We start from the raw sequence: 15,254 nt of genomic DNA, 5'->3' as shown, positions 1-15,254 counted from the left end.
TAAAACAAATTTGAGCTTTCTATCAGGTCTGAGACTCTAGATATTGCAGTTTTTGTAAAACTAAACATCCGTTAGCAAAAAAAAAAACACTTGTAAATTTTTTTTCATTTGGAAGATTTTAATATATCTTTATGGTAATTTTTTTTAACATTTAGATATAATACACAAACTTATTCCAAAATTTCATACTGATATCTTGAGTATTCTTTAATATACAAATTTTTTTTAGTTGTGAGGACACGTTTAAGTTACGATTTCCGACTGCTGAAACAATGCCAAATCTAAAACCTTTAAAAATTTATAAAAAAAACTATAAGAGATAGAGCAAAAAAATTCTACAAGTGCTTTCAGGATGACAAAAGAAGTAATTGTACAAAGTTTCATCAAAATCTGACATGATTGGTGTCAAGGCCTGGGTGACTTGACATGGAATGACCCTCAAACGCACACAAAAAACGTAACTCATTGAAAACAAAGCAAACACTTCTAGGGTAAATCCATACATTCACATACACAAACAACAGAAGCTCAAAAACACGGGAGACATAATAGAGAAAATTAAGAATGTCAACACCCCCCCCCCCCCCTCTGCTGTAATGTACAACAAATAAGATACTATGAAAGTATCCAAAGAAAACAGTATTTAAGGAACACACATTACAATTGCAATAACGTAACAATGGAACAATCAGTTTTTGACAAAATGATTTAAATTGTTGTTGTTGTGGTCTTCAGTCCTGAGACTGGTTTGATGCAGCTCTCCATGCTACTCTATCCTGTGCAAGCTTTTTCATCTCCCAGTACCTACTGCAACCTACATCCTTCTGAATCTGCTTAGTGTATTCATCTCTTGGTCTCCCCCTATGATTTTTACCCTCCACGCTGCCCTCCAATACTAAATTGGTGATCCCTTGATGCCTCAGAACATGTCCTACCAACCGATCCCTTCTTCTGGTCAAGTTGTGCCACAAACTTCTCTTCTCCCCAATCCTATTCAATACTTCCTCATTAGTTATGTGATCTACCCATCTAATCTTCAGCATTCTTCTGTAGCACCACATTTCGAAAGCTTCTATTCTCTTCTTGTCCAAACTATTTATCGTCCATGTTTCACTTCCATACATGGCTACACTCCATACGAATACTTTCAGAAATGACTTCCTGACACTTAAATCAATACTGGATGTTAACAAATTCCTCTTCTTCAGAAACACTTTCCTTGCCATTGCCAGCCTACATTTTATATCCTCTCTACTTCGGCCATCATCAGTTATTTTGCTCCCCAAATAGCAAAACTCCTTTACTACTTTAAGTGCCTCATTTCCTAATCTAATTCCCTCAGCATCACCCGACTTAATTAGACTACATTCCATTATCCTTGTTTTGCTTTTGTTGATGTTCATCTTATATCCTCCTTTCAAGACACTGTCCATTCCATTCAACTGCTCTTCCAAGTCCTTTGCTGTCTCTGACAGAATTACGATGTCATCGCCGAACCTCAAAGTTTGTATTTCTTCTCCATGAATTTTAATACCTACTCCGAATTTTTCTTTTGTTTCCTTTACTGCTTTCTCAATATACAGATTGAACAACATCGGGGACAGGCTACAACCCTGTCTTACTCCCTTCCCAACCACTGCTTCCCTTTCATGTCCCTCGACTCTTATAACTGCCATCTGGTTTCTGTACAAATTGTAAATAGCCTTTCGCTCCCTGTATTTTACCCCGGCCACCTTTAGAATTTGAAAGAGAGTATTCCAGTCAACATTGTCAAAAGCTTTCTCTAAGTCTACAAATGCTAGAAACGTAGGTTTGCCTTTCCTTAATCTTTCTTCTAAGATAAGTCGTAAGGTCAGTATTGCCTCACGTGTTCCAGTGTTTCTACGGAATCCAAACTGATCTTCCCCGAGGTTGGCTTCTACTAGTTTTTCCATTCGTCTGTAAAGAATTCGTGTTAGTGTTTTGCAGCTGTGACTTATTAAGCTGATAGTTCGGTAATTTTCACATCTGTCAACACCTGCTTTCTTTGGGATTGGAATTATTATATTCTTCTTGAAGTCGGAGGGTATTTCACCTGTTTCATACACCTTGCTCACCAGATGGTAGAGCTTTGTCAGGACTGGCTCTCCCAAGGCCGTCAGTAATTCCAATGGAATATTGTCTAATCCGGGGGCCTTGTTTCGACTCAGGTCTTTCAGTGCTCTATCGTATCTCCCATTTCATCTTCATCTACATCCTCTTCCATTTCCATAACATTGTCCTCAAGTACATCGCCCTTGTATAGACCCTCTATATACTCCTTCCACCTTTCTGCTTTCCCTTCTTTGCTTAGAACTGGGTTTCCATCTGAGCTCTTGATATTCATACAAGTCGTTCTCTTATCTCCAAAGGTCTCTTTAATTTTCCTGTAGGCGGTATCTATCTTACCCCTAGTGAGATAGGCCTCTACATCCTTACATTTGTCCTCTAGCCATCCCTGCTTAGCCATTTTGCACTTCCTGTCGATCTCATTTTTGAGACGTTTGTATTCCTTTTTGCCTGTTTCACTTACTGCATTTTTATATTTTCTCCTTTCATCAATTAAATTCAATATTTCTTCTGTTACCCAAGGATTTCTACTAGCCCTCGTCTTTTTACCTACTTGATCCTCTGCTGCCTTCACTACTTCATCCCTCAAAGCTACCCATTCTTCTTCTACTGTATTTATTTCCCCCATTCCTGTCAATTGCTCCCTTATGCTCTCCCTGAATCTCTGTACAACCTCTGGTTCTTTTATTTTATCCAGGTCCCATCTCCTTAAATTCCCACCTTTTTGCAGTTTCTTCAGTTTTAATCTACAGGTCATAACCAATAGATTGTGGTCATAGTCCACATCTGCCCCTGGAAATGTCTTACAATTTAAAACCTGGTTCCTAAATCTCTGTCTTACCATTATATAATCTATCTGATACCTTTTAGTATCTCCAGGGTTCTTCCATGTATACAACCTTCTTTCATGATTCTTAAACCAAGTGTTAGTTATGATTATGTTGTGCTCTGTGCAAAATTCTACCAGGCGGCTTCCTCTTTCATTTCTGTCCCCCAATCCATATTCACCTACTATGTTTCCTTCTCTCCCTTTTCCTACACTCGAATTCCAGTCACCCATGACTATTAAATTTTCATCTCCCTTCACAATCAGAATAATTTCTTTTATTTCATCATACATTTCTTCAATTTCTTCGTCATCTGCAGAGCTAGTTGGCATATAAACTTGTACTACTGTAGTAGGTGTGGGCTTCGTATCTATCTTGGCCACAATCATGCGTTCACTCTGCTGTTTGTAGTAGCTTACCCGCATTCCTATTTTCCTATTCATTATTAAACCTACTCCTGCATTACCCCTATTTGATTTTGTTTTTATAACCCTGTAGTCACCTGACCAGAAGTCTTGTTCCTCCTGCCACCGAACTTCACTAATTCCCACTATATCTAACTTCAACCTATCCATTTCCCTTTTTAAATTTTCTAACCTACCTGCCCGATTAAGGGATCTGACATTCCACGCTCCGATCCGTAGAACGCCAGTTTTCTTTCTCCTGATAACGACATCCTCTTGAGTAGTTCCCGCCCGGAGATCTGAATGGGGGACTATTTTACCTCCGGAGTATTTTACCCAAGAGGACGCCATCATCATATAATCATACAGTAGAGCTGCATGCCCTCGGGAAAAATTACGGCTGTAGTTTCCCCTTGCTTTCAGCCGTTCGCAGTACCAGGACAGCAAGGCCGTTTCGGTTATTGTTACAAGGCCGGATCAGTCAATCATCCAGACTGTTGCCCTTGCAACTACTGAAAAGGCTGCTGCCCCTCTTCAGGAACCACACGTTTGTCTGGCCTCTCAACAGATACCCCTCCGTTGTGGTTGCACCTACGGTACGGCTATCTGTATCGCTGAGGCACGCAAGCCTCCCCACCAACAGCAAGGTCCATGGTTCATGGGGGGGGGATGATTTAAATAGATACATAAAAAAAATTCTATTCACCAAGTGGCAGCAAATGATTTAAATAGATACATTAAAAAATCTATTCACCAAGTGGCAGCAAATGCACACATGTGAATTGTGAAATATTGTAATTAGGCAAGCTTTTATAGCCAGTGGCTCCTTCATCAGGCAGCAGGGTTGAAGGGTAAGGAAGAGGGGTGAAGGAAAATGACTGGAGAGGTCTAGGAAAAGAGGTAGATTTTGGGAAAGTCACCCAGAACTGTAGGGTAGGGGAGACTTACCACATGGGATGAGAAGAAAAGACTGATTATTGGGGACTGCGTTGGACCAGATTTGAAAACCTGAGAGCGTAGAGGTGGAAGACACAGTAATATTAAGGACAGAGATTATTGCTTAAGCATCATACATGAGTTGATAAGAGTGAAAAGCTAAGAGCATTGTACTTAACAGAGGTGGAAGGGGGCAGTGAAAACTAGACGAATAAGACAATGAAAGATGTAGAAAACTGAACTGGAATGAAGAAAGGAGCAGTTACTGTGAAGAAATGCTGAGATGGAAGAACTTGACATAAATTAAACCCAGTTAGCTGGCGAGAACCAAGGCCATGTTGTAGCGCTAGTTCCCACATGTGAAGTTCTGAGAAACTGGTGTCTGGGGGAAGAATCCAGATGGTGCGTGTGGTGAAACTGTGATCACAGTTGTCATGTTGTAGAGCATGCTCGCAACAGGATATTGCGTGTTGCCAGTATACACCCTCTGCCTACGCCCGTTCATCATAATTGATAATTTGGTGGTAGTCATGCTGATGTAAAAGGCCGAACTGTGTTAGCATAACAGCTGATATATGACGTGTCATTTCACAGGTAGCTCTCCCTTTGATAGTGTATATTTTGACAGTTGCAGGACTGCTGTAGGTGGTGGTAGGAGCGTACATAGGGCAAATCTTGTAATGGGGACGGTCACAGGGGTAGGAGCCCTCCCAATCTCCACAATATTCTTGTCAGACCTATGCTCCTTCTGCACCCATTTCCCTACCCTACGGTTCCTCCCCTGTGACCACCCCCCACTGCAAGACTTGTCCTATGCACCCTCTTACCACCACCTACAGAAGTCCTGTAACTGGCAAAACATACACTATCAAAGGGAGAGCCACCTGAGAAATGACACGTCATATATCAGCTGTTATTTAAACACTGTTTGGCCTTTCACATCAGCATTACTAACACCAAATTATCAATTAGAATAAACGGACATTGACAGAGGGTGTATACTGGCAACACACAATGTCCTGTTGCAGAGCATGCTGTACAACATGACAATCGTGACCTAGGTGCCTCTTTCACAATACGTGCCATCTGAATTCTTCCCCCAGACACCAGTATCTCAGATCTCCGGAGATGGAAACTAGTGCTACAACATGTCCTTGGTTCTCACCAGCCACCTGGCCTTACTTTACATTAAGTTCTTCTGTCTCAGCATTTCTTCACAGTAACTACTCTTTTTCTTCACTCCATTTTAGTTTTCTACATCTTCCATTGTCTTTTCCATCTATTTTTCACTGCCGCCCCCCCCCCCCTCCCACCCCTGTTATGTACAACGCTCTTAGCTGTTTGCTCTTATTAACTCATATATGTCTTGCATATTACCCTGTCTTCCATCTTAAAGCTCTCAGGTTTTCAAATCTCATCTGATGCAGTCCCCAACAGTCAGTCTTACCTTCTCATCCCCTGCGGTAAGTCTCCCCTGAGCCACGGTTCTGGGCGACTTTTCCAAAAATCTACCCCTTTTCCTAGACGTCTCCAGTCCTATTCGTTCATCCCTCTTTCTTCCCATTCAACCCTTCTGCCTGAAGGAGCCACTGGCTCTGAAAGCTTGCCTAATTATAATATTCTTTTGTGTGTGTGTTTTGCCACTGCTTGATGAGTAGATTTTTTTATCTATCAATTTAAATGTAATAATGTGTTACAGTGTTTTATAACTACGCTATTTTCTGTGTGTTTTAGATTTAAACAACCCGCTGATGATGGTGATATTTGTCACTGAAATTAGGAGGAATAAATAAGTAAATAAATAACAAAATGTGTTTTGCATCAAGGTGGACTCACAGTTCCCAAATTGTTGTTCATGTGTTTCCTTTGGAATATTATTGTGAAATTTGGCAAGCACATTAGCAAATATATGATTAACATGTTTTTTTCGAAAATAACAAAATTCAGATTTTGAAATTATCAAAATTTTAAAAAAGTTTTGGTTTGGGAAAGTTGAGTATTTTAATGAGTTTGGACAACCGGTACATATTTTAACACCTGTAATAAGCTTCTTGAGAGATGGCCATTTTAAGGTTTTGAAGCATGGCAAAAATCACACAATTTCAGGAACTTTAAAAATTAAAAAGACAAAAAAGAAATTTCATAAAAAATTAATTTTGGATTTTATCTTATTTGAAAGGTAGAATAAAATGACAAAACAAAATTCTAAATCAACAATGTTCAAATTTAGTTCTCTATTGGTCAGTTTCACATGGAATGACCCAGCTGTTTCTGTTTCCTTCGTTTTGTACAATTTTTCCCCATTTTTTTCTTTCTTTTGCTTCACTTTTCATGTTAATAATTGTGTTTCTAAATTTCTGTCTTTCGTTTATCATTTCCTTGTTGATTCCTGCTTATTTTAGGTCTTCTTCTGCTACTTGAAGCCAACAGTTTTTTTAATTTTGTTTTTTTTAAATTTTTTTATTGAGCTATTTAACTACCATTGTTGTTCATTTTATGTATGTGTCCATAGAATGTTAGTTGGCGTTTCCTGATCTTGTCTTGTGCTCACGTAATTCTTTGGTTCATCTCTTCATGAACATGCCATCTCTGTCTCTTGCTCCAAACAATTTTCGTATGATTTTACATTCCTTTTTGTCTGTCCCTGTCACACCTGATGTTTTGATTGTTGTTGTTTGAGGTAGTACCATTGTAATGCCCAAGTCTGACCTGTCTGTGACAAGTTTTTCTGTTCATTTTTCATTGGACCATGTTTGATTCTCGTATTTAGCTTTCCCTGTTATGTTATGTGCAATATATTTCTTAAATTAATCACAATTTTTTTTCTGTTTAAGAGGTCTAATATCCTGTTTTGTATGTGTAAATTCATTCACCCTGTAATGTAGTAGTTGCTCATTTACTTTGTTTTGAAAACAAGCATCCATTTGTTTAGTAAGCCAGACTGTCAGACACTCTACGGTCACCTGTTAAAATCTCCAGAGCTGGAAGTTACTTATAGTTTTCCCTGTGATTTACTATTAGTATATTTCTTCAATTTTATATCTGTTTTTCTATTTAAGAGGTTTAATCTTGCACTTTTATCTGTAAGTGTAAACCCAGGCAGTCTACTTAGATTTCTGTCTGCTTTTATAGTTTACTTCTTCAGTTAGTATTGTTAGCATGGAAAGGATGTGTGCATGCTGTGTGTAAACCCAGGAGAAACTGGTGGCAGTTCGTGAACGGCCAAAAGCACTTTTGGTTTCGGTTCACTGCATTCCAGCTGCTACCTCAGAATGCAGCGATGGTGGAAAATCTGATGTCACGTGGGACACCCCAGGTGTTGCTTGTTCGCCTTTTGCCCATGGGCTCTGCTGCCAAGGCACCTCCTAGTGTAACCAACACTGTGGATCTATCCTCACAGCAGGGTGAGTGGGTAATGATAATGTGTTCACATTGCTCGAGGAGGAGGGCCGATTGTTCAGCAGGGTTCAAGTATGCACTTGTGGCCAGGGAATTGGTAGTTTTGGGAGCTCCAACATTAGGCACATTATGGAGCTCCTTAGGAAGATAGCATTCAGGGCTGAAAAGAAAGCCAACAAGCACTCTGTCTGCCAGGGGGCCTCATTCAAGTTGTGGAGGTAGCCTTTCCTGTGGCTATTGAATATGGAGGGTGCAATCATCTGCAAGTTGTGGCTCATGTCAGCACAGCGTTGCTTGTTGCTTGGGTTCTGAGGCCATTGTCAGTTTGTACAGGCAGATATGGTGAAGGCTGCTGGCCTCGCGTATGGGGTGCAAGCAGATCTTGTAATTTGCAACATTGTGCCTGGAGTTGTTTGGTTTCCTTTGGTTTGGAGCTAATTGGAGGGTCTCAACCAATGACTTCGTCAACACTAACAGTCTTGGTTATAGATTCCTGGACCTGCGCAATCAGGTGAAGATTTGCAGGACTCCCCCTTGACAGGTCAGGGGTGAGTGCATAAAGAAGACACCTATTCGGATAGCAGAGGACTTGTGGAGTCCCATGGAGTTTTTTAGGCTAGGCACTAGTTTGAGGAACTCTGATTAACACTCACCAGTCGATATGCAGGTATAAAAGTCAGACTGTGTTCAGTGTAAAGACACTTAGACTGTCAAAATTTTATCAGTAAATTGCTGCAGTATTTGTAAAATAGTTCCTGTATATACTGCCCTCCAGGAAAGTTCTTGGACTCAGATTGTTCTTGGAATCGAGAGCTGGCTTAAACGCACAATTGAAAGTTCTGAGATATTTAATGAGTCATGGAACGTATATCGGAAAGACAGATTAGGCTCCATGGGAGGGGGCAGTTTTTATTACAGTTGAATAAATTATTCTCTCTATTGTGGTTGAAATTGAGTGTGACAGTGAACTTACCTGGCTGCATATAACAGATCTCTACCAGCCGTCCTTTTTCTCTGTGACAGGTCTAGAGTCATTCAAAGAAAGTCTATTCAGTATCCAGGTCATGCAATACTTGTTGGAGGCAACAACAACCTATGGAGTGTAGACTAGGGCATCTATGGATTCATTCTGGGGGCACGTAAGACAGTCTTAGCTAGTTTGGGAGCCCACACACTATGGAAATGTCTTTGACCTCATAGCTATTTTATTTGGTACTGTAGGATTACATGGTGTACAATGAATGTATGTGTAATATAGGAAAAGTCAAAAATACAAAAACCTTCATTATCACATACTTCCTACAATTCTAACATCATTGATTATAATTAACAGTATTTACAAATTTAATGTGAGCTGTACTCACCTACACTGTAGAATTCTTTTTCCACCAGGTAGTCTTTTAGTTTATTTGAAAACTTAGTGTCATGTACATTGTCATGCAGTTTTTTAGGCAGACTTGTTAGTAATTTGATACCTGAGTACTGGGGTCCTTTTTCAAGCACTATCACTCTGTAGGGTATGCTTTGTATGCCATTCTTCCTTCGTGTGTTGTGGGTTATACACTAGCATTTGTAGTCCACTCTGCACTGCCTTTTGTGACCTGTAGTGTGTGTATATACTGCCCTCCAGGAAAGTTCTTGGACTCAGATTGTTCTTGGAATCGAGAGCTGGCTTAAACGCACAATTGAAAGTTCTGAGATATTTAATGAGTCATGGAACGTATATCGGAAAGACATCCTCTTACATTTCGATATATACCACAAGCTCCTCTTCTCCCCAATTCTATTCAATTCCTCCTCATTAGTTATGTGATCTACCCATCTAATCTTCAGCATTCTTCTGTAGCACCATATTTCGAAAGCTACTATTCTCTTCTTGTCTAAACTATTTATCGTCCATGTTTCACTTCCATACATGGCTACACTCCATACAAATACTTTCAGAAACGACTTCCTGACATTTAAATCTACACTCGATGTTATAAAATTTTTCTTCTTCAGAAACGGTTTCCTTGCCATCGCCATTCTACATTTTATATCCTCTCTACTTCAACCATCATCAGTTATTTTGCTCCACAGATAGCGAAACTCCTTTACTACTTTAAGTGTCTCATTTCGTAATCTAATTCCCTCAGCATCAACCGACTTAATTTGACTACATTCCATTACCCTTGTTTTGTTTTTGTTGATGTTCATCTTATACCCTCCTTTCAAGACACTGTCCATTCCGTTCAGCTGCTCTTCCAAGTCCTTTGCTGTCTCTGACAGAATTGTAATGTCATCAGTGAACCTCAAAGTTTTTATTTCTTCTCCATGGATTTTAATACTTACTCCAAACTTTTCTTTTGTTTCCTTTATTGCTTGCCCAATATACAGATTGGATAGCATCGGGGATAGGCTACAACCCTGTCTCACTCCCTTCCCAACCACTGCTTCCCTTTCATACCCTTCGACTCTTATAACTGCCATCTGCTTTCTGTACAAATTGTAAATAGCCTTTCGCTCCCTGTATTTTAACCCTGTCACCTTCAGAATTTGAAAGAGAGTATTCCAATCAACATTGTCAAAAGCTTTCTCTAAGTCTACAAATGCTAGAAACGTTGAGTTGCCTTTCCTTAATCTTTCTTCTAAGACAAGTCGTAGGGTCAGTATTGCCTCACACGTTCCAACATTTCGACAGAATCCAAACTGATCTTCCCCAAGTCGGCTTCTCAGTTTTTCCATTTGTCTGTAAAGAATTCGCATTAGTATTTTGTAGCTGTGACTTATTAAACTGATAGTTCGGTAATTTCCACATCTGTCAACACCTGCTTTCTTTGGGATTGGAATTATTATATTCTTCTTGAAGTCTGAGGGTATTTCGCCTGTCTCATACATCTTGCTCACCAGATGGTAGAGTTTTGTCAGGACTGGCTCTCCCAAGGCTATCAGTAGTTCTAATGGAATGTTGTCTACTCCGGGGGCCTTGTTTCGACTCAGGTCTTTTAGTGCTCTGTCAAACTCTTCACGCAGTAACATATCTCCCATTTCATCTACATCCTCTTACATTTCGATAATATTGTCCTCAAGTACATCACCCTTGTATAGACCCTCTATATACTCCTTCCACCTTTCTGCTTTCCCTTCTTTGCTTAGAACTGGGTTTCCATCAACTCTTGATATTCATGCAAGTGGTTCTCCTTTCTCCTAAGGTCTCTTTAATTTTCCTGTGGGCAGTGTCTATCTTACCGCTAGTGAGATAAGCCTCTACATCCTTACTTTTGTCCTCTAGCCATCACTGCTTAGCCATTTTGCACTTCCTGTCGATATCATTTTTGAGACGTTTGTATTCCTTTTTGCCTGCTTCATTTACTGCATTTTTATATTTTCTCCTTTCATCAATTAACTTCAATATTTCTTCTGTTACCCAAGGGTTTCTACTAGCCCTCGTCTTTTTACCTATTTGATCCTCTGCTGCCTTCACTATTTCATCCCTCAAAGCTACCCATTCTTCTTCTACTGTACTTCTTTCCCCCATTCCTGTCAACTGTTGCCTTATGCTGTCCCTGAAACTCTGTACAACCTTTGGTTTAGTCAGTTCATCCTAGTCCCATCTCCTTAAATTCCTACCTTTTTGCAGTTTCCTCAGTTTTAATCTAAAATTCATAACCAATAGATTGTGGTCAGAGTCCACATCTGCCCCTGGAAATGTCTTACAATTTAAAACCTGGTTCCTAAATCTCTGTCTTACCATTATATAATCTATCTGATACCTTTATATACACAAGGAGGAAAAAGTTAAGATGTCTAGTCTTTTGAAGCAGTATATGCATGTTTCAGAAGTCTTTCTTCTGAATATGATACTGATTGCTCTTTTTATGTAATGTAAACACCCTTTTTATTTCTTGAATGTTTGAGTTTCCCAACATTATCACTCCATACTGCGGGTATTGTTTGAAGAGTCCATGGTATACTGTGCACAGAAGCTGTTTGTCTGCATACTGTGATAGCTACCTCATTATAAATATGATGGAGCTGAGTTTCTTATGTACAGAATTAGTAAGTAGTTTCCATTTCAGCTTGTTATCACAGCAATACCTAAGAATCTAGTGGATTCTACTTCTTCTAGTCTCATTTCAGCCACCTCTAAACCCAAGTGCCAGCCTTCCCTTTATTTCTGAACCCTGCATACATAGTCCTTTTTAGTTTTAAAACAATCCATTTTCCAGGAGCCATTGAGCTGCTGTGCTCTTCTCTCAAGCTGTGTCACAGTTTGGTCATTGTTCAGTATTGTCATGTCAGCTGCATACAGTATCTTTCTCTTCAACACTTAATGTCATTAACAAACAGAATGGCCCCATTACCGATCCCTGTGGCACGCCATATTTGATGGTTTTGGTTTCTGACTCATATGCACCCCCTACTGATGCACATTGCTTCCTGTTGCATAGGTGTGATTCTATCCACTTCCCTGCTTACCCTCGAATGCCATAGTTTTCCAATTTTCTTTTCAGTCTTTCATGGTCAGTAGTGTCGAATGCTTTGATGAGATGTTGAAACATTGCAGATAGAACTTGTTTTTCATCTAAGGACTGTATAATGTATTTTGTCAGACTGGCAATTGCTGATTCCGTAGATTTACTCTTTCTGAAACTGTGCTGTGAAGGTCTGAGAATGTTGTATTTGTCCAGATAATCAACTAATCTATTATACATTAGCATTTCCAAGATTTTTGAGAAACCTGATATTAGTGAAATTGGAAATCTTTCACAAAAAGAGATTCATAAAAACATACCATCATTTGACCATCAGACTGACTGCCATATGGACGACATAGTAATAAGCACCCCAGGCACAGAGAAACAACTGAGAGTGTTGAAAACAAAGAAGTTGCCAGGTATGTATGGAATACAAGTTTAGTTTTACAGGAAGTACTCTACAGCATTGGCCCCTTAGTTAGCTTGCAGTTATTGCAAATCTCTCGCACAGTGCAAAGTCCCAAGCAACTATAAAAAAGTGTAGGTGGTGCCTGTAAATAAGTAAGGTAAAAGAATGGTCATGAAAAATTACATACCAATATCCTTCACGTTGGTTTGCTGCAGAATTCTAGGATGTATTCTCAGGTCAAATATAATAAATGTTCTAGAGACTGAGAAGCTTATATCCACGAATCAGCATGTTTTTAAAAAGGATCTTTGTGTGAAACTCCACTTGCCCTGTTCTCACACGATATCCTGCAAACTGTGGATGAAGGGCAACAGACATATTCCATATTTCTAGATTTTCAGAAAGCAATTGGCGTGGTGTCCCACTGCAGACTGTTAATGGAGGTAGAAGCATATTGAATAGATTCTCAGATATGAGAGTGGCTCAAAGACTTTATAAGTAATAGAACCCAGTGTGTTGCCCTCAACAGCAAGTGTTCATCATCAGTAGTACCCCAGGGAAGTGTGATAGGACCACAGTTATTTTCTATATTTGTAAATGATCTGGTGGTCAGGGTGGGCAGCAGTTTGTGATTGTTTGCTGATGATGCTGTTGTGTACAAGAAGGTGTCGAAGTTGAGTGACTGTGAGAGGATAGAAGATGACTGAGGCAAAATTTCAATTGGTGTGATGAATGGCAACTAGCTCTATATGTAGGAAAATGTAAGTTAATGTGGATGAGTAAAAAGAGAAACCCTTAATATTCGGATAGAGCATTAGTGGTGTCCTGCTTTTTAAGTAACTCTGTATAATGTTGCAGAATGATATGAAGTGGAATGAGCAGGAGAGGAATGTGGTACAAAAGGTGAATGGTCGACTTCCTGTTTGTTGGGTGGATTTTGGAAGGAGACCTGCATATAGGACACTAGTGAGAGCCATCCTGGAGTACTGCTCAAGTGTTGGGATCAGATTAAAGGAAGAAATTGAAGCATTTCAGAGGTGGGCTGTGAGAGTTGTTACTGATAGGTTCGAACAACATGCAAGTATTATGGAGAAGCTTCAGGAATTCAAATGGGTATCCATAAATGGAAGACAATGTTCTTTTCAAGGAACACTATTGAGAAAATTTAAGAGAACCAATAACTGAAGCTGACTGCTGAATGATTCTACTGACCGCAGAATGATTCTACTGCCACCAACATAAATTTTGCATAAGGACCTTGAAGATAAGATTCTAGAAATTAGGGCTCACACTGAGGCATATAGACAGCCACACACTGTATGGTGGCTTGTGAAGTATAGATATAGATTTGTCTATATTCCCATAGATACTTAAATTTTTCCAATCTGTTAGGCTTTCTGTATTTATGTGCGTGGTTTGTGTGGCATTTTTTCTTTCCAAGTATTGTTTTTTTTCATGTGATATCTATAGACCTAATTTGGTAGATTTTTTTTGTATTCCAATGCTTCAGTACTTCTTGTCTATTGTTGCTGAGTATTGTCATGTCATCTGCAAATGCTAAGCATTTTATGATTGTCTTGTTTGCCTGTGTTTGTCCTAACTGAATCCCTTTTACTTTTGTCATTTTCATGAAGTGAGATTTTTCTTTAAGCTTCTTGCAGTTAAAGTGTTTATCAAAGTACTTTTTAAGAACGTTACAGTTTTCTGTAGTATTTATTTCAAGAGATTGATTGGTTCTTGTAAAGCAGGTACTTGGAGGCTGATAAGCTTTATATTTTCCATGAATGTACTGTAGAAATTTCTCATGAAGTCATTCTTGATTACATTTAGTTTACTTTTATACTGTGCCCTTATCACTCTCTTAATACCTTCTGTGGATATTTTGTGGACTGTGTGGAATCCTGCAGTGTTTCTTTTGTTCTGTTACTGCTAAACTTCTTCCGTGCCTGAAGTCTGTATTCATTGGCCTAATCACAAGTTGTGTTCACTATCTATGTTTGTTTTTCCTGCGAGGTTGACCCCAATACATTGCCTTCGTGAAGTTGTATTTTGATTAATTTCTTCAATAATTTTGTCTTTGTTTGTCCTCAAATGGGTCTGGTCTTGTAATTTTATTCTGTGTTGTCGTTCTGTTTCTTGGGATTAACCTAATAATGTTTAGTTGTAGCAAGTAATAGTTGGATTGGAAGAATACTTAGCATGTTCTCACGTCCAGAATTTCTGTGGTACTTTTGTTTGTTGTGGCTATGTGATGTATTTGGAATTCCCCCATATGTTGAACTAGACATGCCCTTGACAGCTGTTGGAGTGGTCAGAGCTCGAAAAGGTCTCTGTTCACATTTTCTAAACCTTCCGTAATGCTGTGGTTATTAAAGTGGAGATTGGACTGTATATTCTTCCACTTGCCTTGACTTATCATATCTGCTACACAAGGTACACAAAATGAAGTAAAACAATATAATCCATTAAGTGGCACAGTGACAACTGACATATGAAAGCTGTTCCAATTAAATGTTCCATTTTACTGACTGTCAGATGGAGAGTGTTGCCTTGATTCTTTTATAAAGAGTGCCATTACAACTGTTGTGCTGTTTGTTCCAGAAGATGACTGTCAATGAAGTGTTGTGAAGTAGTCAATAGGTCCTTTGATTTCACTAGAGTATGGTATTGGATCTTGGATACTCTGGCCAAAAGCACTGCTGCCATTACTAATGTTTACCCAAACTGGTCTCCA

General features: G+C 39.2%; 1 protein-coding gene across 1 annotated transcript in view; it reads left to right on the top strand.

Annotated features, from left to right (window-relative positions):
* The window catches only part of LOC126457096 (WD repeat and FYVE domain-containing protein 2), a 77,652-nt gene that overhangs the window by 13,155 nt on the left and 49,243 nt on the right, over positions 1–15,254 (top strand). The gene's annotated exons all lie outside the window — the stretch shown is intronic.

The sequence above is a fragment of the Schistocerca serialis genome, chromosome 2 (genome assembly GCF_023864345.2).
Source record: "Schistocerca serialis cubense isolate TAMUIC-IGC-003099 chromosome 2, iqSchSeri2.2, whole genome shotgun sequence".
In the NCBI taxonomy this organism is placed as follows: Eukaryota; Metazoa; Arthropoda; class Insecta; order Orthoptera; family Acrididae; genus Schistocerca; species Schistocerca serialis.
The sequence above is the reverse complement of the archived record's forward strand: the minus strand, read 5'-3'. Positions and strand labels throughout refer to the sequence as shown.